Source organism: Chrysemys picta, chromosome 2, assembly GCF_011386835.1.
Source record: "Chrysemys picta bellii isolate R12L10 chromosome 2, ASM1138683v2, whole genome shotgun sequence".
Lineage (NCBI taxonomy): Eukaryota > Metazoa > Chordata > Testudines > Emydidae > Chrysemys > Chrysemys picta.
In genome coordinates, this window is record NC_088792.1 from 233,850,287 (window position 1) to 233,871,580 (window position 21,294).

The following is a 21,294-nucleotide window of genomic DNA, read 5'->3' on the forward strand; positions in this document are numbered from 1 at the left end:
TTGCAGAAATAAGGTTCCAGGTTGTTTATTACTTTCCCTCTTAAATAAGTCATTTAAACTACCTACTAGCTCAGAATCTACACTTTTAGATTTACCTCTATGGTTTTGATATTTAGATCTTTGACAAGGTGAAAAAGATTTTCTTAAAACTTTCTGCAGCTGCAGTGCTTGTATGTACATGCCATGGCAAAGGCACAAATATGGAAACTTTATGCACCCTGACTGGTTGTAGAGTTTCAGAAACACCTGATGTAGCCTCAGATATTGCTGTTGCCACCAGTTTTCAAAATAGAAAAGAGACATACACACCTCCAAGCCAAGTTTAACAACATTGCTTTATACTGAGGGCTAGATGACCTGGTGTACACAGCCCTGTGCAGAGGTGAAACAGAGCTACCCCAACCCCAGGGTTGCTCCAAGAATGACTGTCTCTCCCACTCAGCACAGAGCGAAGGCAGACATGGCTGTGAGGAGAACTGTCCTCACAAGGGCACACCAAGAGAGTAGTTCCTGAATGCCCCTGGTGGCTAGGTCTGCAATTGTGACAAGCAGTGGTATGGGTTGTGCAAGGTTGGTGGGAGGCAAGGTAATTGAACCAACAAATAAATATAGGAGTAACCCATGGCAGGGTCAGGGCCTGAAGCATGTCTCTGTGTTACGATAGTTGGTAGGTTTTCCATTTGGTTGGTTTTGATACTGATTTTTTGGTAAGTGACGGCCAAAAGAAATGTTTGTGAAGGAATGAGACAAAAAAAAGGTATCAAAGGTATATCCCTGGGGCATGGTTAACATCACTACTTCTGCACAAAGTGCAGTGGGCTGTTTAATAACCAAAGGTGGTCAGGAACTCAGTTAGCTGTTTGTTGAAAGCCCTTCAAGCAGCACAGCATCACCAATACCACACTGGAATGCCAAGGATTCAGAGGGAAGAGTGACAGCTACTACCTTAAAAAAAAAAAACCCCTTAAAATGTGACTTAATATCTGTATATTACCAGAGGATGGGATTGCCTCACTGAGTTGAAAGAGCTGGAAGGATCTCAGCTTCTTTTAATTTTCAAGGCAGACCTATTACCTTCCCAGACTGAGCATGGTCAGTCACTGTAGGGCCATAACATGCTCGGTCTAGTCAGCATGTAGGAACTGTGTGGGGATGAAGCATGCTGTGTGCAGACGGCTGCTGGCCTTCACTGAGCATGTACAAGGTGTGATTTTCAGAGGCTCATAACTTGGCCATATTTGGGCAGATTTTTACAAGTCTGTCAAGAGACACGTCATTGACACCAGGGCAACCCCCATTACCACATTTCAAGTTCCTACTCAGCAATATAGAGGCACTCCAGCTTCTCAGTGAAATAGTTGTAATACATTCAGAGACAAAAGTCCGGAGGAAACAGACGAACCATTTTTGTTAAATCTTTCCAAAGCAATTCAGCTTGAGAGACATGGAAAAATCTCAGCCCAAACAAGTAAAGTTTGGCAAATTTATAAGCAGCAGAAAGCAGGATCTTACAATGGAAAGTGTTAGGCAACCTTAAGTTAAAGTAGCACTGCTAGTGCCTTCTAGAATAACCTTTATACAAACCTACATCAGAATGACAACATTACTTTAAAAAAAAAAAACTCAAAGCCTTCATCCCCCTGCCCCAAAGACTAAAAGTATAGGTTGGAGGGGTGCAAAAAGCAAGACAAATACTCCTAAAATTACTGAACAAATTTAAGGTTAACTATCCAAAGAACTTAGCCAAAATATCAACCTTTACCCCCTAGGATATTGTTGATTATAGCCAAAATAACATTTCACACCTAAAAAGGTTCCCATGTTAAGTGAAAAACAAAACTAACAATGGAGTTATTAGCACCACCTCCATAATAGCATAAAATCAAATTGTCTGGAAGACACCAGCAAAGTAGCATGACCACAATATTTCCTATTGCACAGCGTGATGATCAGGGTGCTGTTAGGGCAGAGACTGACTCTCTTGACTAGGAATTACAGGCAACTCTTACAAGCGAAGGACATTAGCTAATGAATTATTCCAAGTGATTAATAGGCTGAGGGAGTTCTGCAGCTGTTTGACCTGGTTAACTAACACTTTTCACCTGTGACAGTTATAGGTAAATTCCAGCCTGGAATCAGATCTGCACAGCTGCATGTGTACCCCAGTTAACCCATCTACAATATGTACAACAATTTCATTTTCTATACCTAGGTGGTGTTATGATGGGAAAGTCCAAAGCCCACATGAAACATTGTGTTGCATTTTCATTGAAGTAAGCAACAAGTCAGTAGGATTAAACAACATTCTTTATTCAAGCACATTTACAAAAAAATAGAGCTAGTCAGAGAAACTTCAACAGAACTATACTCTGTTGGAATACATGGTTCCATCAAAACTGAAATGTTTCACAAAATTGGGTCTGATCAATATATCTATATACACAATTTTAAAAAGTCAACTTGAAACAAAGCATTTGAATGACCCAAAATCCCAAAGCTTTAGAATTTTCCTCTGCAAAGAATCTCAGAATTTTTGGTTTTCACTCCAATTCAGAACCAACAAAATCCTTTTTGAAGCTAAGCTTCCCACCCTATGCAGCTCTACAAAAAAATATTGAAGCACTCTCTATTTTACCTCCTTTCTCCTCAGATTGCTTCCCCAAGCGCCATCTAGTGCTTTCAAGTATGTACTACATATAGTTAATCCAGCACTATGCATTTAGTGTTCAACACATGATAAAGGGATCAAAAAATTATGTTACTGCCAATACACATCACCCTAAGTAAATGGTTTTAAATTCTTTCCCCTGATTTATTGTGTGCTAACCAGAAGGATCTAAAGACTGGTACTGTCTACCTGACACAGGAAAAAAATAATTAGTTGTTTTAATAAACCAGGACTACAGGCAGCACTACTGTCCTCCCTCTCTTCCTTTGCCCTGAAAAATATCATAGCCAAAACATTAAGATCTGTATGATTGAAGTTAATAACCTAAATCCACATTCAGGTACTGTAGTTGGCTGACCTTGAGCTTGGGCTTAGCCATAGTATCATCGAGTCTTTGGCCCCAGAATCCCTTACAGAAGCCTAGGCAATATTTCTGTCCCCAGCAGGCCTTCAGCTCACTCCTGGGTTCTTTTCAGAACCCAGTTTACAGTCCCTAGTGGTGCTTCCCAGGTCCCACTACAGGTCACTGGCTAGAAACAGACTTCAGGACCTTTGCTCATATCAAGCTTGTAGCATCAGTCTGCCCCAAACAGGGTGCAAAGAAAAAACTTTAGCAACTATCTCAAGCCATACTTCCCCCTTACTACTCACTACCCTGGCAACCTCTCCCACAGCCTGTGTCCAGTCTCCCTCTTTTAAGCTCTTGCTTCTCTAGCAAATGTTCTGCAGGTGCATCTAATTGTGGCTGCCTGATTGCAGGACAGCTAGTTAGCCTTTCCACCAGTGGGATGGGGTGTGGCCCATCACATACCTTCCTCCCACCCACCCATGTCTAGAAGGGTTTCTTGCTTGAGCATCTCCCTGGTCTCAAGCTCCCTAAAAAAAAAAAAAAAAAAAAATCCAGTTACATCTTCATTCCCTGCTCAGTGTTGCATCTGGAAACTATAGGGCTGGAGCAGTAGATATCAGTGCATAATCTGGGGATTTGAGTCCTTCGTGAAGCCTCTTTAAGCATGCATGGTTGGTGACTAGGGAAAAGGGGCTGCTCAACAGGTAATACCTGAGGGAGTCCACTGCCCACTCGATAGCCAGAGCATCCTTCTCAATAATTGGATATATTCTTTCCCTGGGGAACAACAGCTTCCTGCTTAAATAAAGTGTTTCCATCTCTCAAACAGACAGCGCCTTTCCTGATCTGATGTCAGATGCAACCATATAGAGAATAAACTCCCAAGTGAAGTCTTGGTTGGCAAGGACAGGTGTCTGTCCCAGCCATGCCATTAGGATATTAAAAGCCTTATTGTACCAGTTGTCCCAGCAGAGCGTCCCAGTATCTTTGCCTTTTAGCACATCAATCAGGGGAGCTGTGATCAGTGCAAAATTGGGGATGAACTGGTGATAATATGACAGTCTTAGTGGAAGTAGCATGTCTGTCTCCTGTATCATGTGGGGCATGAGTTTAATGCATGAACTTTATCTAGCACAGGCTTCATAAGGACTCCTCCTACTCTAAACCCCAAATAAGTCATTTCTGTCATAGCCAACTTACACTTTGCAGGATTAGCTGTAGAGATGTCAATACTGCCCTTAGGTGTTGTAGGTGGTCTTCCCACGTATAGCTATAGATTACAAAGTCATCAAGGTATGCCCCAATGTATTGCTGGTGGGGTGTGAGGATTTGGTTCATAAGGCACTGGAAAGTCACTGCAGACCCTTGCAGACCAAACAGCATAGTTTTAAAAGGGAAATGGCTAAAGGCGGTCAAGAGTGTAGTCTTCTTTTGAGGGGATAGAGACTGGGGAATCTTCCAATAGTCTTTTGTAAGGTCATCTGTACTGAGGTATTATGCTGAGCCCAACAGCTCTAACAGCTCATTCACCACTGGCATTCAATAGGTGTTAAACTTTGTGATGGAATTGATCTTGTGAAAGTCTACACAAACTTGGACCGTGCCATCCGTTTTGAGGACCAGGAATACAGGGCTTTCCAGTCACTCTTAGACTCTTCAATGACTCCCATTTTCAGCATTATCTGCACCTCTTCTCATATCATAACCCACACCCTTTTTGGTAAGGGCCAGGATTCTCCCTAACAAGTTGCCCTGGTGCTCTTTCTAGATGATGTTGCATCACATTTGTTCTTTCTGAGCTTGTGGAGAATTCTCTGCTCATTTGCACCAATGGGATCTTCTGATCTGGTGCAAGGGCCTCATTCAGCAGAATGGGCCCAGATTCTGAGCAAGTAACTATCTGAGGTCCTAGCTCAGGGCTTGCCAGCCACAGGTCCATCAGAAGAGCTTCACAAGTCTTTCATGGTTTGAGAAAATTTACATGGTAAACCTTAGTCTTCTTCCTCCTGCCAGGTACAAAGCTAGTCCCTATTGTTGATTTATCTGGGAAAACCTCATCCTCTTTGTGATGTCCAGTTGGTGAGCATTCTGCAGCTGAAACCAGCTGAACTGCTCAGCACGAGGGGAGCAAGAGGTGCTGGGGCTGCCTGATTCTTGTGTTTTTAAAAATTAGGTGATACTTTGAAAAATTGTTCGCCAGAGATCTGGGCACCAAACCCTCATCCCTGTGAAATGATCAGAGGCTATCCACAGTGAAATGATGTATGGAGTGTGAATGGACAGACACAGGGGCAGGTCACATGGTGTTTCTTGTACTATGTGTTGTGTAACAACATGACTCCATGTTTCTAAAACTAAGCTGGCTCTTTCTTAAAATAACCATTTACAGAGACGTTGCAACTACAGCTAGCCAGGTGCGCACAGACTAGTTGGTGCCTCCTCCACACTCTTCCCTCTGGCAACCTGTGCTTTTCTCACAAATTTCCATGCAGGGTACTACAATGGTAAGGGAGAGCTTCTTCAGCTGCATCTGAGACAGGTTTAGGGAGAAATGTATGGCTGTTACTCAAAGAGTAAAAACACTGGGAGTCTGGAGTGAGTAGCACTATGGAACCTTGCTGTCTGGGGTGCCCTCTCCAGTCCATTCTCTAGGGAGCTTGCATGTTTTTCAGGCCAAGCTCAGTTCGTGTCTCTCCTGGGGGTCCCTCTGCACTGTTTGACTGCCCAGTCACTACTGCTCCCCCATAAATCCCACACAGATCTTCACCCAACTGTACTGTCTGGCAGTCACGGTCTGTTCCACACATGGCTCTGCATAAAGTTTCTGGGGGTTCCTCTCTGCATCTGGCTTCTCTGTTGCTCCTGGCTCGTCAGGCTTCTGCTGCTTCCTCAAAGGTGCCCAGTCACTTCCTGGTTCAGGAAAGGAGCACTGGAACCACAGTAGAAGGGGGCATGAGGCCTCACCTCTCTCTGTGGCCCCACCCCTGCCCTTTTCCTCTTCCCCTTGAGGCCCTACCCCCTGGCTAGGCCAGAAGCCAGAGCTGGGCAATGTAAGAATCATAGAATCATAGAATCATAGAATATCAGAGTTGGAAGGGACCTCAAGAGGTCATCTAGTCCAACCCCCTGCTCAAAGCAGGACCAAATCCCAGCTAAATCATCCCAGCCAGGGCTTTGTCAAGCCGGGCCTTAAAAACCTCCAAGGAAGGAGACTCCACCACCTCCCTAGGTAACGCATTCCAGTGTTTCACCACCCTCCTAGTGAAATAGTTTTTCCTGATATCCAACCTGGACCTCCCCCACCGCAACTTGAGACCATTGCTCCTTGTTCTGTCATCTGCCACCACTGAGAACAGCCGAGCTCCATCCTCTTTGGAACCCCCCTTCAGGTAGTTGAAGGCTGCTATCAAATCCCCCCTCATTCTTCTCTTCTGGAGACTAAACAATCCCAGTTCTCTCAGCCTCTCCTCATAAGTCATGTGCTCCAGACCCCTAATCATTTTTGTTGCCCTCCGCTGGACTCTTTCCAATTTTTCCACATCCAAGGGAGCCTGGGGTCCTCTGGGGAGCCCTGGACCCTCCAACTGCCCTGGGCAGGCAGCCAGGGTGCCTGAAAGCAGCCCTCAGCTTCTGGCCTGGCCAGGGGGCAGGGCCTCAGGAGAAGAGGAGGAGCAGGGGCAGGGCCACTGAGAGGGACTGGGCCTTGTGGTGATGAGAGGGCTAAGGCCCACCACAGCCCTGCACTGGTTATTCTCTTGATATAGGGCCAGGACATAAAAGAGTCAGTTTGAGAACCCTTGCCCTAAGGCATAGGACTTAAAAATAGTCGGTCTTCTGCTTAATCAGTCTTTCTTCCCACATATTTGTCAAGTCCCTTCTCTCATTTCTTTTTATTTGTTGCAACTATTTTTGATGAATCACAGATAGCGATTCAAAACAACATGAGAGGCAACTGTGTTGTACATAAGAACCGTGTTTATTATATCAGACCCTTGGGGTTCTCAAACTGTGGGTTGGGACCTCAAAAATGGGTCGCAACCCTGTTTTAATGGGATCACCAGGGCTGGTGTTGGACTTTCTGGGGCCCGGGGCTGGAGCCCAAGCCCCACCACTTGGGGCCAAAGTCGAACCAAGGGCTTCAGCCTTGGGCTGTGGGGCTTAGGCTTTGGCTTCAGCCCTGGGCAGTGGGACTCAGATTACAGGCCCCCTGCCTGGGGCTAAAGCCCTAGGGTTCGGCTTTGCCCCCCACATGGGGTGGTGAGGCTTGAGCTTTGGCTTTCCTCCCCCCCACCTGATGTGGCGGTGCTCAGGTGGGCTGAGGCTTCAGTCCCATCTCCTGAGGTCATGTAGTAATTTTTGTTGTCACAAGGGGTCGTGGTGCAATGAAGTTTGAGAACCGCTGCCTTATTTGATTTGATCTGATTACATACATGACATTTTCATCCTTTTGAAATGTTAAACATGAATTTCTCATTATTCACAACTGACGTATTAATCCACTTATACTCATTTTTCTTTCTCAAGTAATTTTGGAGGGAAAAATAAGATTTGGATAAACAACTAACCCAGTTAGTAGATCATGAAATTATTTAACACCAGACTGCATGCTCTTCCTGCATAGTAATGGGTCATTAATTTTGCCAATATATCTCATCTGTAGAGTCAGGCTTTATGGAACAGAAAACACTTCATGTTATTCAGTAGAAATGTAGCTATTCATTCCCCTCTTCATGTCTTTGTTGTTGTTGTTTGTTTTCCCTTGCTGCCAGCTTAGTCCTGGAAAACAAAAAGATCACTATTAGGAACCTGATATTTCATGGGTCTCTTTCTATTATATTGTGCCTAGATTTTAAAAATCAACTTCACCTTCTTGACAAGCATCTACAAGATCTCAGCTTCCGGTTGGCTCCTTTCTTATAAATTCATTACAGAGTTTTCTTTTGACTCTTCTGTACTACTTAGGTTTACTCACATATGGTATTGATTCTATGCTCTGTACTACAGTTAAATTATATGGCCATAATTTGGTAGCAGTTAAGCACGTGCTTATCTTTAAGCAATTAAACTTTAAATATTTGCTTAAGCGCTTTGCTGAACAGGGACAGAGTTAAACATGTGCTTAAGTTAAACGTATATTTTATTAATTGGTAGAATTGGGCCCTATAATAACTTTTGGCACCCTAGTCAGAACGTCTTCCTTCTAATAAGCTAGCAATAGAGGTAGAACTGATTCTGTCAGGATTTAATAGTGAGCCTGAATGGTTGTCTTCTGTGTTGATGTGCCACTGTGAAATCTACTTACCATGTCAGAATAGCAAAGTGGTCAATAAATACTCAGACCTAATTTTCAAGAAAGCAGGTGACCTTTGATATGTAAAGCATTACAGACCTATGCAAATTGCACCTAAGGAAAACTCTCTTTTTTTCCCCTCAGTGTGGTCCAACAACATGATAGCTGATGCAAGAAAGGCAGGTAATCTATAAAACTGTGATATATATGGTATCAGTTAAAAGTATTTGCGATTAAATAAGGGCTTCTAACTATATTTTTATGTCTCTAACTAGTCAGGCCTAGGGCCACATTATGGCTGTAAAGCTACATTGTGAGCAGTGGGAAAACCATATGAAGCCATGATGCAGTGGAAAGGACAGAAGTCTGACAACACTTGCATGGGGCTAACAACTCCTTCCCAATGACTGGTCAAATGACTTGGCACACACAGGGCTTCATGACGTAAGGTATATTTGGAAGTAGTGACTCATCTTCTATTTATGAACATATATATTACATGCAAAAAACCTCCACTACGTTAAAAGAACATTAAGGTTGCAAAGTCAAGCATTCCCAAAATTTGAAATATCAAAATTAATATTGCCTGTGCAACAATCTGGTTCTGGAGGGGAATGTTCCCTAGTGGTTATGAAACCCTTCTGCTCCTCTTCCCACCAGCCTGTCTCTGCCCCTCCTCTGCTCCTAACCCCCGTTTGTCCTACCAGATGTTGTCTCTTTGCTGCCTCTACTCCCCACCGTTTCAGGGGTGGCAAATTATATGGGCCCGTGGTGCCCATGCTCCAGGAATATTCAGGAATTGGGGGCCCGGCTGGGTCTCTCCCCTGGGGCCTGGTGTTTCCCCTGGCCCTGCCTGCCACCCCCAGGTGATTTAAAAGGGCCCGGGGGCCCCAGCTGCTGCCGCCACCACCAGCAGCACAGGGTGGCTAAGGTAGCTTCCTGCCTGCCCTTGTTCCGCAGCACTCTCGGAAGCAGCTGGCACATCCCTGTGGCCCCGGGGTGGGGGTGTCTCTGTGCGCTGCCCCCGCCCCGAGCGCCGATTCCGCAGCTCCCATTGGCTGGGAACTGTGGCCAATGGGAGCTGCAGGGGCAGTGCCTGCGGGCAGCAGCACATGGAGACCCACTGGGCTTCCCACCTAGGAGCCACTGCAAGAGGGGTGTGTGGGTTGCTTTTGGGAGCTGCCCAAGGTAAGCACTGCACCCCTCACCCTCTCCTGCACCCCAACCACCTGCCACAGCCCAGAGCTGACACCCTGCACCCAAACTCCCTCCCAGAGCCCAACCCCCACCCCTTCCACACCCAAACTCCCTCCCAGACCCTGCACCCAAACCCCCTCCCTGAGCTTGCACCCCCTCCTGCACTCCAGCCCCCTGCCCCAGAGCCTGCACCCAAACTCCCTCCCAGAGCCCTCACCCTTCCCACACCCAAACCCCCTCCCAGTGCCCATGCCCCAAACCCTCTCCCAGAGCCCTCACCCCTCCCACACCCAAACTCCCTCCCAGAGCCTGCACCCCAACCCCCCTCCCACACCCAAACTCCCACCCAGAGCCTTAGGCAGGTGGGGCAGGCGGGACTTGGACCTGTTCTGAGCACCACCAAAAATTATACAAACCTGCCGCCCCTGCACTTTTTTGCATATGAGTCAAGCTGCTGCTTCCGTCTCCTCCTCATTGCCTGGGTGCCAGCAACAGGAGCACTAACAGCACAATGAGACAAGCTCCCTGCTTTGACTTCTGGTGCTCAGCAGCACAGCTGACCCCAGTTGCTGGGAGGAGCAATTGCAGGTAAAGTCCTGCTCAGGCTCTGTAGCCCCAGGATGGAGCATATTGAATCACACTGTGGGGATGGAGCATGTGCATTCTGGCCACCACCTGGGTCACCAATATAATTATCAGGGCTGCTCACTGTTGGAGTACACCAAACCCCTAAGTTACCATTAGCATGCCAAGCATACCATGACTCAGACGCAAGCACTGCAGCTGCTTCAGACGCTAGGTGCCTGCCATGATGGGTACCAATAACCACTCAGACTCATTGCTAAGTGAAAGGGTATCTAAGACTATTAGGAAAGGGATAGATTATAAATACCCTAGATGCAGAGGCTTAAACAGTTACAGTTCAAAGTGAGCAATAGCAGGTCTTGTTTGGGCCACTGAGGCAGTCTGGCAGAGATTTGGGAGAAGTAAAATATAAAGAAAAGAGTCATGAGGATAACAAGTTTTGCTCTCAGGGGCCTGGGAGGATGAAGAAATCAGCTAACTTCTTCTGGTTAATTTAACTTGCTTTTCTTGTTATACTCTCTTGTAATAAAAATACCCACAACGAGACTGGAACCTCTTCCCTGAGAGAATGGATTTTAATCCCCTTCTGTGGCATCTTTCCACCTTTATCATTACTGAGAGGAGGGATGGGTCTTTACCAACACCCTAGATCCAGACACCCTGAACTTTGGAAAAGTTGACTCTTTTTCCAAAGTTCACAACCCAACTCTGTTTGACTGAAGGACAGTTTGTCTCCTTCTGGTTTGTTGTGGACAGTTTATTCTGCTTGTTAAATTCTGCTGCCTGTATTTTTATGCTGAAATTTTGGAAATAATTAATAGGTCAAGGAACCAGTTGGGATTTAAAGTTAAAATCCTAGGGAGATCATCATACTGATGTGTTGTGTGTATAAGTTACAGGGGCTAGTGTGTGGTATACGGTTAAAGATTCCCATAGAACAGCCTGTAGTTTCTTGCTTCAGAAACAGATTTCTTCTTCTTCCTCTATTTAACTTTCCAAACAGTGTGAAGGGGTTTGAATTTTTTTAAAGGAGCTATCTCCAATGGGTATCTTCAATTAGTGTTCTTTTAAAATGTTTAACCTGGAGTTGGTGTAAAACATAAACAATTTAAAATGTTCTAAGAAGAAGACGACAAGGTTCTGAGAAGGTAGAGAGGGAGAGAAGAATTTAAGTCCCCTCTCAGCCATGTGCAGTTTTTAAGAGGCTACTGGGCCAGATTCACAAGAGAAGTTACAGTTTATTTGTGCCACATTGGTGGTATGCAGGGGCCATGCATTGTCAGCAGAGAATACCCCTAGCAAAGGGTAACATCTGTCTGGCACATCTGTATCACTGTCAGGTCCTGCGCCTCTGCCCGCTCTCCCACTTCTAGCATACGGGCTGTGGCAAGGTTGTGACAGAGCTCCACTATGCTATGCCAGTGACGGAACTTAGGGTATGTCTGCACTGCAGTGTAAGCCCAGAGTTAGTGGGACTCGAGTCAGCCACCCTGGGTTAGAGAACCAAGCACTTGAGCTTCTGCACTGTTTAACCCTACGTTAAGAATTATCTAACCATACTTGAACCTGGGGTTCTGGTGTCCACACTGCAGCACTTATATCTGAGTCAAACCAACCATATCCCAGATGCCCAGTGCCCTCCCAAGATGTGACCGCTCTAGCCCTTTGACTATACGGCACTGTGGGAAATCTTGACTATTCACCCTGCACATTACAGGAAGTTTGAATAGCCCACTAAGCAGCCATTTTCGTCTGTGCGCATCCAGCTTCTGGAGACAGCATCATGGAGAAGGCGCCTTTTGAAGAACTTCTCTTGCTTGCGCTTTCACTCCTGTATCAGGAAACGGGCAAAAGCATCCGAGAGATGCTGGTGGACATTTCGGTGGCATTTTCTGACCCATCAAATGCACGTGAAAAAGCTTATGGTGGAGTTAGGTGAGGAAACACAGACATGGCAGCCTCAAACTGGCTGATACTGCTCATGACACTTGGCATAGCTGCGGATGCCCCCTATGTAGACCAGCACTGCTGGAGCAGGCCACAGACACAAACCAGTGGGATCACCTGGGATGACCAGCAATGGGTCCAGAACTTTTGCATGAAGAAAGCTACATTTCTGGAGCTTTGTGAGCAGCTTGCCCTCACTCTCTAGCATAAAGATAGACACATGAGGACACCCTTGCCTATCCAGAAGCAGGCTGCTATAACTGTTAGCTTCCACATGGCTTAGCCTGTTAGGGGTGCAGGCAAACACACACAGAACACCACACCTATCCTCCTTAATGCCCCCTCCCCTCATTTCTGGATACAATTTCAAATCCCAGTCAAAATTGGCACAAATGATTTTGTTAGCCCATCCAGTCCATTGGTATCTCTAACTGAAATCAACTAGATTTGTAAATGGAACACACATTCCCCTCCCACAGTTCATTGTTTCCAGGCAGCTCATTACAGCACTACACAGAGCGGCATACTTGTAGGCATGGCAATGTACGGTTATTATTTTTAAGAAGCAGGAATGCCCTAGCGATGATCTGTGCATTTCCAGTCTTGGCCTAGAGACCCAAAATAAGTGGGTCCATAGGATTGTGATACTTTTGGCAGACTCCTAGCACCCAAGTTGGGGGGCAGGGGGCTGTGTCTACACTGCAAAGCAATAGGGCTTGAGCAGGGCCGGTGCAACCACTAGGCGAACTAGGCGGCCGCCTAGAGCACCTAGTAGTTGAGGGCGCCTAAAAGCCCGCTCAGGCGAGGAGGTGGAGTGGAGGTGAGCTGGGGCGGGGAGGGCCACCCGCAGTAACGGGGGGAGGGGGAGGGGCGCACAGGGGAACCACTCCCCACCCCAGATCACCTCCACTCTGCCTCCTCCGCTGAGCACACAGCCCCCGCTCTAATTCTCCTCCAATTGGCGCCGCAATCCTGGGAGGGGAGGAGAATTAGAGCGGCGCCGGTGTGCTCAGCGGAGGAGGCAGAGCGGAGGTGAGCTGCGGCGGGCTCCCCGGGCGGGATTAGCTTCCGCGGTGGGGGGGCTCCCTGGGCAGGGTTAGCTGCTGTGGAGGGGGGCTCCCCGGGCAGAGTTAGCTGCAGAGGGGTGGTAGCTGCTGCGGGGGGGGAGGGGGAGCTCCCCGGGTGGCGGGCGGGGTTAGCTGCCACGGGGGCGCGGGGGGCTCCTCTGGTGGGTGGGGGAGCAGGTGGGCGTGGTTAGCTGCCACGGGGGGGGGTGTTAGCTGGGTGGGGGGGTGGCGCAAGGTGGAAGTTTCGTCTAGGGCGCGAAACTTCCTTGCACCAGCCCTGGGCTCGAGTCCCGACTTGGATTCAAACCCATCTACCCCTAGGACTCCAGATCCATACCCAAGTCTGAGATTTGTGTATAGATAGAAGTGGGGGGAGGTTGGCTCAAGCTTGAGCCTGGGCTTATATTGCAGGGTAGACATACCCTTAGCGCCGCCCGGCTGCAACTCTAAGTCGTGTTGGAAGTGGGACTGACCCTCAGAAACTTGGAGCCATATCTAGCTCTACCCCTCTTTCCTGCACCAAGCAGGGCTCTAATGAGACAAGAAAAGAATCTGCTCCACTGTGTTTCAGTCCTCTCTGACTCACAGGCAGCTTGCAAGGTGCCAGTCCAGTAGTGGTTGGCTTCATTGTTTTTAAATGATCAGAGCACAATTTTCAAAGCAGGATGTAAAAGGGAAACAATTTTTCATGCTTGAGTGGCTGCATCAATTTGGATCAAGCTTTCTAGAACCTTTTTCTTTGGACCAAACACGGAAAATACCAGACCCCAACTCAATTTGTTTGGGCAAATTATGAGCAATTAGCAAATATAGGTTAGACTGTAATTTGGAACTCAGCCTTAATGACCGTGCAGTACTTGGACACAAGCAATTAGGGGAACTCACTCCTTGGTGTGTTTGGGACCTTGCATTTAGGCTCCAGGATAATTTTGCTGAGTGTAAGAACCTGCGAGAAATATCTGAGCAAATAAGGATGTGATCAGCTCATAGCTCTACAGGGACTTGTTTGCACAAGTCAGTTCAGTTTATAGATCTGCACAAGTCCCTGAATTCTTAATGTATGTGCTATTTTCAGCATGCTAAGAATCAGGAAAACCAAGATCAGATAGGATTTCTTGTCCTCTTTTCCTTTTCATATACCAAAGGTTTCTCTACCTTGGGCCTCATTGTGACATGCAATGGTAAAAATTAGGTAGAAGCAAAGTTTAGCCTGCAGCAAAGCCCAGGCAATATTGACTATTGATCCAGCTGTATAGGGTCAAATTACTTGGAAAACAACCCTCCCATTTTTCACTCCACTGACGCTGTGGGGCAGTTGCTCTTAGGATCATTACCCTTGCCTGTAAAATACAGGAATGCGAGACTGTGTTTGAGTAAAGTTTGAACCCCGCTGAACTTTGTGGGTTTGCAACTTACTCTCAGAACCAAATCTTTGCTTTCCAGGAATGCATCCCCTTCCCAGTTAAACAGGGCATTCTCAGCAAGATTCTGTGGTTTAGATGTTCCTATGCCATCATGAATCATAGTTACACTACAATGAGTATACTAAGAAGAACTCAGGCTACCAACCTCCTATCACTTATGACAGTGGCCGTAACACAGAAAAATGCAGAAGGAACATACCTTCTCACTACATTAATTGGCAAAAATGTAGTGGCAAAAGATGCCAGAACTCTGTCTCTAGGTAGAGAGCTCTGTGATGAAAACTAGAGACACTTACGCAATGTTTGGATAATGGCCGCTTTTTTGGACAGTGGCAGGACATTTGATGCTGTTTGTGTCTGTGATTTTCCCCTACCATCCTTTTTTCTTTTCTTTCATCTCTATTAGCCTTTTGTCCTTCACCCACTATTGCACTTTAAAAGAACTGTGTCTCTGACATGATATTTCTCAGGGGTGCTCCAAATCCCAAATACATCAAGTTGCCTCCTTTAGTGGAGGTTTCACTCCAGGAGGCCAGTAGTTTCTTTCAAGTATGAAGGAGACACTCAGTAGGGAGATATTTCAAGGTGGGGAGAACACTCCTGGGGGCATAGGCAGCAATTGCAGTGAAGAGGATGTTATGAAAGGTGGTTTGTAGGATGAAGGGTCAGCTGATTAAAATGAAACTAGGACAAAATCTCAGTTTCAGTATGATTAGCCTGGGGCCATGTCAGAACCTGGGGCTTGAGTCAAGGATTGAGCTAGGCAGAGAAGAGACTGGAACAACACAAAGAAAAAATGGGCTAAAGAAGGCAAAGAACAGGAGGGGAAAAGGAGACATTGAAGGAAAATAAGCTTCACGGAAAAAGTAAAGGTCTAATACAATATAGAAAAAGAGGCCTTAAAAACAGACAAGGAAAATAAAGATCGCCCTCTTGCTCCCAAGACACAAATAATTTCCATTGATTACAGTGAATAATTGGTATCCTATGAGGATAGAATTAGGCCCAGAGAGTAGAAAGAGGGTATGCCTATACTGCATTGTAAACCCAGGTCTGTGAAATTGATGTTTCTAAGCCTGCACTTGAGCATCCACACTGCATTGTAAACCTGAGCTTACAGTTGCTGGACCCGGGTCTCACAGAGATGCTAATATGTCTATCTGGACGATACAGGGCTTCTCACTGGGTTTATAGTTTTAGCTGCATCCACACTGCAAAATGCCAGAGCTTGGACCCAAATCACAGCAAGAGGAAGGGGACAGACCTAAGAAGCAGAGAGAGTAAGTGAAAAACAGCAGTATTATCTAGATCAGGGGTTGGCAACCTTTCAGAAGTGGTGTGCCGAGTCTTCATTTATTCACTCTAATTTAAGGTTTCGCGTGCCAGTAATTCATTTTAACATTTTTAGAAGGTCTCTTTAGTTATATATTATAGACTTACAGAAACTATTGTTGTATTTAAAGTAAATAAGGTTTTTTAAAATGTTTAAGAAGCTTCATTTAAAATTAAATTAAAATGCAGAGCCCCCCCGGACCGGTGGCCAGGACCCGGGCAGTGTGAATGCCACTGAAAATCAGCTCGAGTGCCACCTTCGTCACGCGTGCGATAGGTTGCCTACCCCTGATCTAGATATAATATATTTGGATCTGGTAGGAAAGATGTGATCCAAGCCAACATTGTTCAGGGATCAAACCCTATGAGATCAGGCCAGACACAAGGACTCTAAGTCTGATCTCTTTTCATGCCACAAGTTGTAAAGTAATTTATTCAGTGAAGAAACCCCACACATTTGTATTGCATTAGAAGAAATTTCCCATGGAAAAACCCCAGTTTTTTGTTCTGAAACTTTCCTGCAGACATCAGAAATCTCAGAGTATTCTCCTGTCTCTCATAAAATGAATAACAAAGGTTAATTTTCAATGTATGCAATAATTTTTACAGTTAAGCGTAACAAATAATGTAACAGATTTTCCAGATGTCTGGAGCTTTGAGTCTGCATTAACAGGATTAGGCTGCCCTCTCTTGCACAAAGAGAGAGCTGCATCCGTTACAATATTTCAGAGGTTACGATCACATGGTAGACTAGTTTACTCACTATGTGATGATGGAAGAGGAGGTTTTGATAAAAGACATCTGTATTCTCTAAACAGAATTAATACAGAGGGGAATGGCAGTAGTTTTAACCCTTTGATTATTAACAGGAGCAGCTGTACACTACAATGCTTTCAAAATTATTTTGAAAAAACAACAACCTTCAATATTTTCATTTATGGCCCCATGATAGGGTGCTTGGAAGTTCAGATGGCCTAACAGTTAGCCCTCCTGATATCCAGCCCCTTGTTGCCCTAATATGGTGGCAGGGGTGCCTGGTAGCTGACCTTATGTCAGGAATCTTCTGGCCTCCACTTGCATCTTGGCCTCAGCCCTTAAAGGGGTGCGGTAGGGGGACCCTCCCTCTCCACTAAGTCCCTGCCAGGGCCCTGTGTGAAGCAACACCACTGGGGTCCTCCCAGCAGAGAGTCTAAGTCCACTGCCCTGGGCTACTTCCTACCTATGTACCTTCAGTTTGGGGCATGGCCCCTATGGTCCAAACAGTTGATAGTGGCTCACCAGGAGCAGCACCCCTCTGTAGACTTTTTGCAGCATCCTGCTGCAGCCTCAGGTCCCTCTGGGCGGGAGCAGATGGCTGGTTGGAGGAGCTAGCCCCACAGAGTCCTTACAGTCAAACAGTAAAGTTCACGCACTGCTGGGTTTTCCCCAGTCTCCCCAAAAGTCTCTCTCAGTCAGGGATATGGTGCTTCTCCCCTGGTGGCTGTCAGGCTTGTAGTGAAGCTCCCTTCACATAGAGAATTAGAATTACCTCTTGCCTCTTCACCAGTCAGCCCTGAAATGAGCCAAGTTCTCTCCTTTTCTACCCCCTCCAGGCCTGGCAATGGCTGGAAGTGGAGTGGGCTAGCTGGTTACACAGGCTCTCTTTAACCCTTCTTCTGCTCGTGTGAGGTTCTTTGCTGCAACACAGGGCCAAATACAGGGACCCAGAACTTAGACCGGATATTTGGGATCTCTGCAAGTAGGCCAGGTGAGAAGAAATCCTCCTCTGAAGATTGCAGAGATGGTCTGCGGTGGCTACTTTAGCCCAAAAGCTGAAATAGCCCCCAGTGGCCCTACCTGCTCTGCTGCAGATGGAGTGAGAGACTGGGGGATCTGCACATTAGCAGGTTTCCCTACTGCCCCTTCCTTGGCCCCGACTCACCCTTTACCCACTACTATGCATGGAGTCACGATCAAACTTGGTTCTGTGTAAAGAAGTGCACACACTGAATCCAGTCCCCCTACCTATTGCCCAGGGAAATTGCAACGGCCACAGAGTTGGGGACTGGATTTGCCCCTTTTCTTCCAGAAGGAAAATGTGTTCTTATTGCCATTGAATAATCAATCAGTGTTAGAAAACAGTAAAACTGCATTGTTGTGACATTAAATCTTCTAATCCTTCATGAGACGTCAAGCAAAAATAACTTTCCCATTGCCTGGTAGCTGGAGCTGTCCAACAATGTGAACCTTCCATGGTAAGTGTTTTTTTCTCCTTTAAGTTACTCCAGACAGGTAAACTTTTTTAACTGGCAAGTCATTGGAGATCTGTAGTACTTTTTTCACTGGCAAGTCATCTGGGATCTATAGTAATGTTTGGCAGAGTGGTGCAGCTACAGTTGAAATAGAGTGCATGCCAAGACCTTCTTGTGGTTGGTGATATTCTGTTAGCTGCATTCAGCCAAGAATTTGCATTTTGGGGGATTATTTCCACATCTCTTTCGAAATAATGTAGGGAAACAGGAAAGTGGCTACCACTGACTATGATAGTCATATTCTTTCTGAAAATCTTTAAATTGAACTTCTATTTTTGAGATATGGATTAAAAAAAACAATCCCATGTTTGATTAACAGGAACATGTATAAAACCAATGAGTTATTTGAGGATCCTTTACAAATGGTGCCTATCATTTAACGTACTCTCTTATCCCGGCATGCGGAAAACATTAACAATTGACAGATGGATAGCATTTGTTGCCAATGAGGATTTTTTAAAATCTTTTCATTGTTTTTACAGATCAATACCACGTACAGAGAGTTAGTGATTACAAAGAAATGGCAAAGTTTGAAAAGGATTTGTACAACAACAAATTTTCTGTTTCTTTCCTACTGCACATCTTTAAAGTCTGTGTATTGTACAAATCCTGTCAGTGTTTGCCAATTCTTTGTAATTACTAATTGACGACCACTTTAAGGCCATATCTAAGCTGCAAACTCAGATCTGAAGCTAGTCTGGCTCTGATTGGGTTTAGATTTGGTGTTCACATTCAGGACTGTCTCCAAATGAGAGAAATACCAACAAGTTTCTAATGTCCTTTCTTTTGCAGAAGATTAGTAAGAAGATAAGAATTCAGGAAGCTCCAGACCTGTTCTGAAACACTCATCCTTGTTGCTGTAGTCAATATCATCCTATTACTATGAACAGTCTGCTTAAGGTACTTATCTGGTCCCCATCACTGTAGTCTGAGCATCTCACCATTTTCAATGCACTTCTTCTCTCAATACACATAGGTGGTAAGGGAGTGCTTTTATGTACATTTACAGATAGGGAACAGAGTCACAGGGTACGTCTATACTTACCCGATGGTTCGGTGGCAAGCAATTGATCTTCTGGGATCGATTTATCGCGTCTTGTCTAGACGCGATAAATCGATCCCGGAAGTGCTCGCCGTCGACGCCGGTAATCCTGCACTGCGAGAGGAGTAGGTGGAGTTGACGGGGGAGCCTGCATGCAGCGTGTGGACCCGCGGTGAGTACCTTTAAGTTCGAACTAAGATACTTCGACTTCAGCTACGTTATTCACGTAGCTGAAGTTGCGTATCTTAGTTCGAACTGGGGGCTTAGTGTGGACCAGCCCACAGAGAGACTAAATGACTTACTCAAGGTCACACAGGAAGTCTGTGGTAGAGAAGGGACTTGAACCCAGGTCCCAAGCTAGTGCTCTAAGCAGTGGACCATCAATAAAATGTAGCAGTACACTCTAGAACTGTACATTTTGTGTTGGCTAGATCTTTCAGCAACCCTTGATTCCATTCACCACCAGGTGCCATGCTGGGTGTGTAATAAGCATAACATTATTTATGAATATTTTATGTTAAAAATTCACAATATTCATAAATGCCTGTGATTATTCAGGCATTATTTGCCCAGCTGTATAAACTGGGTTAATGAAAACAATATTCATGAACAGGGCCGGCTCCAGGCACCAGCCGACCAAGCATGTGCTTGGGGCGGCACCTTGTAAGGGGCAGCCAATCTTGGGGTGGTGGGAGGCGCTCGGTTTTTGTTTTTTTGTTTTTGTTGGTTTGGCGGGGAAGCGCTTGAGGTTTTTTTTGGTTGTTGTTTTTGTTTTGGCTGGGCAGCGCTCAGGGGGGTGGGTTGTTTTTGTTTCGGCAGCGTGGCGTGGCGCTCAGGGGTGTTTTGGCAGCGCGGCGCTGGGGGTGTGTGTTTCGGCGGCGTGGCACTCGGGGGGGGCGTGTTTCGGCGGGGCGGCACTCTTTTTTTTTTGCTTGGGGTGGCAAAAAAGTTAGAGCCGGCCCTGTTCATGAATAGCTTATTAAAAGGAATCTTGAAATTTATCAACATAAGTAATGAATATGGACAATTCTTCTTTAGTTGGGGTGAGGGGTAACTCCTCCATGAGAGATGCAGGGTTTTGTTCTTGCTGCGGAGGAGATCATGTCCACCAAGTACTTATACAACTCCCCTCAAAGTAATAGTGAAGAAGCACCTCACATACATTAAAGAATGTTCCCTACCTCACAGGATAAGCATTATCCCCATTATACAGTTGGGAACTGAAGCTCAGAGATATGATGGGCCCAAATCATCCCTTCACCAGAGCTGAGCTGGGTACCAGGGCCCAAGCGGAGTGTGCAAGCAAAGGTGGCTTTACCTCCCCTTTGTGCCTCTATATCCTGGGAGGGGGAGCTAATTCACCCCCTGACACAAGTTAGAGCAGCCTAAAGGCTTCCCTGAATTGTGCATGGCTGCCTGTGACACCAAGTGGCTGTTCTAGCAGCCAGGCTTAGCTGGAGTGCTCTGGCCAAACCTCCATTCCTCAGGAATACTCCTGAAATGCCCTGTGGGGTGGTATTGAGCTGTTACATCAATTTCATGCCCGCTGAGGAAGCTCCCTCACACACAGGGATTCCCAGGGTCAGCTTTGCAGCCCCCTCTTTCCTCTGTGTGGAGACACATGGTGGTGTGGTATCATAGTTGTGTTAATGATTCAGACTTTTATGCCTCCTTTTCAATCAACCCATGATGGACTGTGTCCCATAGCTAATTTGGCTCCATATGCTCCATGTAGTCCTTCACTCCATTCTGAAATTTGTTGATTTGGCAGCACAGGGCTTCGAGTATTTTTCTTAAATGTCATCCCCTATGTTGAAACGCATTCAGAGCAAACTGCTCTGGCGCATATTCCAAAGATGGCATCGGTACTTCTGAGAGAGCCCCAGAAGCATAACATTTAAAAACTAAGCCACCCCCAATAGACCCCCCCCCCAAATTTAAAAAACCTTGTGCACCCATATACGGGAGTAAGAGAATGGCATGTGCTTCCTTACTGCTGTAAGTGGGACACAGGTGGTCAGGTGTCGGTAGGGAATGGGCCGAGCCTTGATTCCACACCCCTTCAATGTGTTGGGCAGCATGGCGGAGCTAACATGGCCGGG

The 21,294-nt window shown here is 46.1% G+C and overlaps 1 long non-coding RNA gene across 1 annotated transcript; it reads right to left on the bottom strand.

Annotated features, from left to right (window-relative positions):
* Nucleotides 1-2,289: 2,289 nt before the first annotated feature.
* LOC135981735 (uncharacterized) lies at nucleotides 2,290-10,144 on the bottom strand. Its single transcript, XR_010598898.1, has 3 exons — nucleotides 9,921-10,144; nucleotides 7,583-7,793; nucleotides 2,290-5,946 (listed from the first exon to the last, which is right to left on the bottom strand). It is a non-coding gene; the product is annotated as an uncharacterized LOC135981735 (long non-coding RNA).
* Between the last annotated feature and the right edge of the window lie 11,150 nt (nucleotides 10,145-21,294).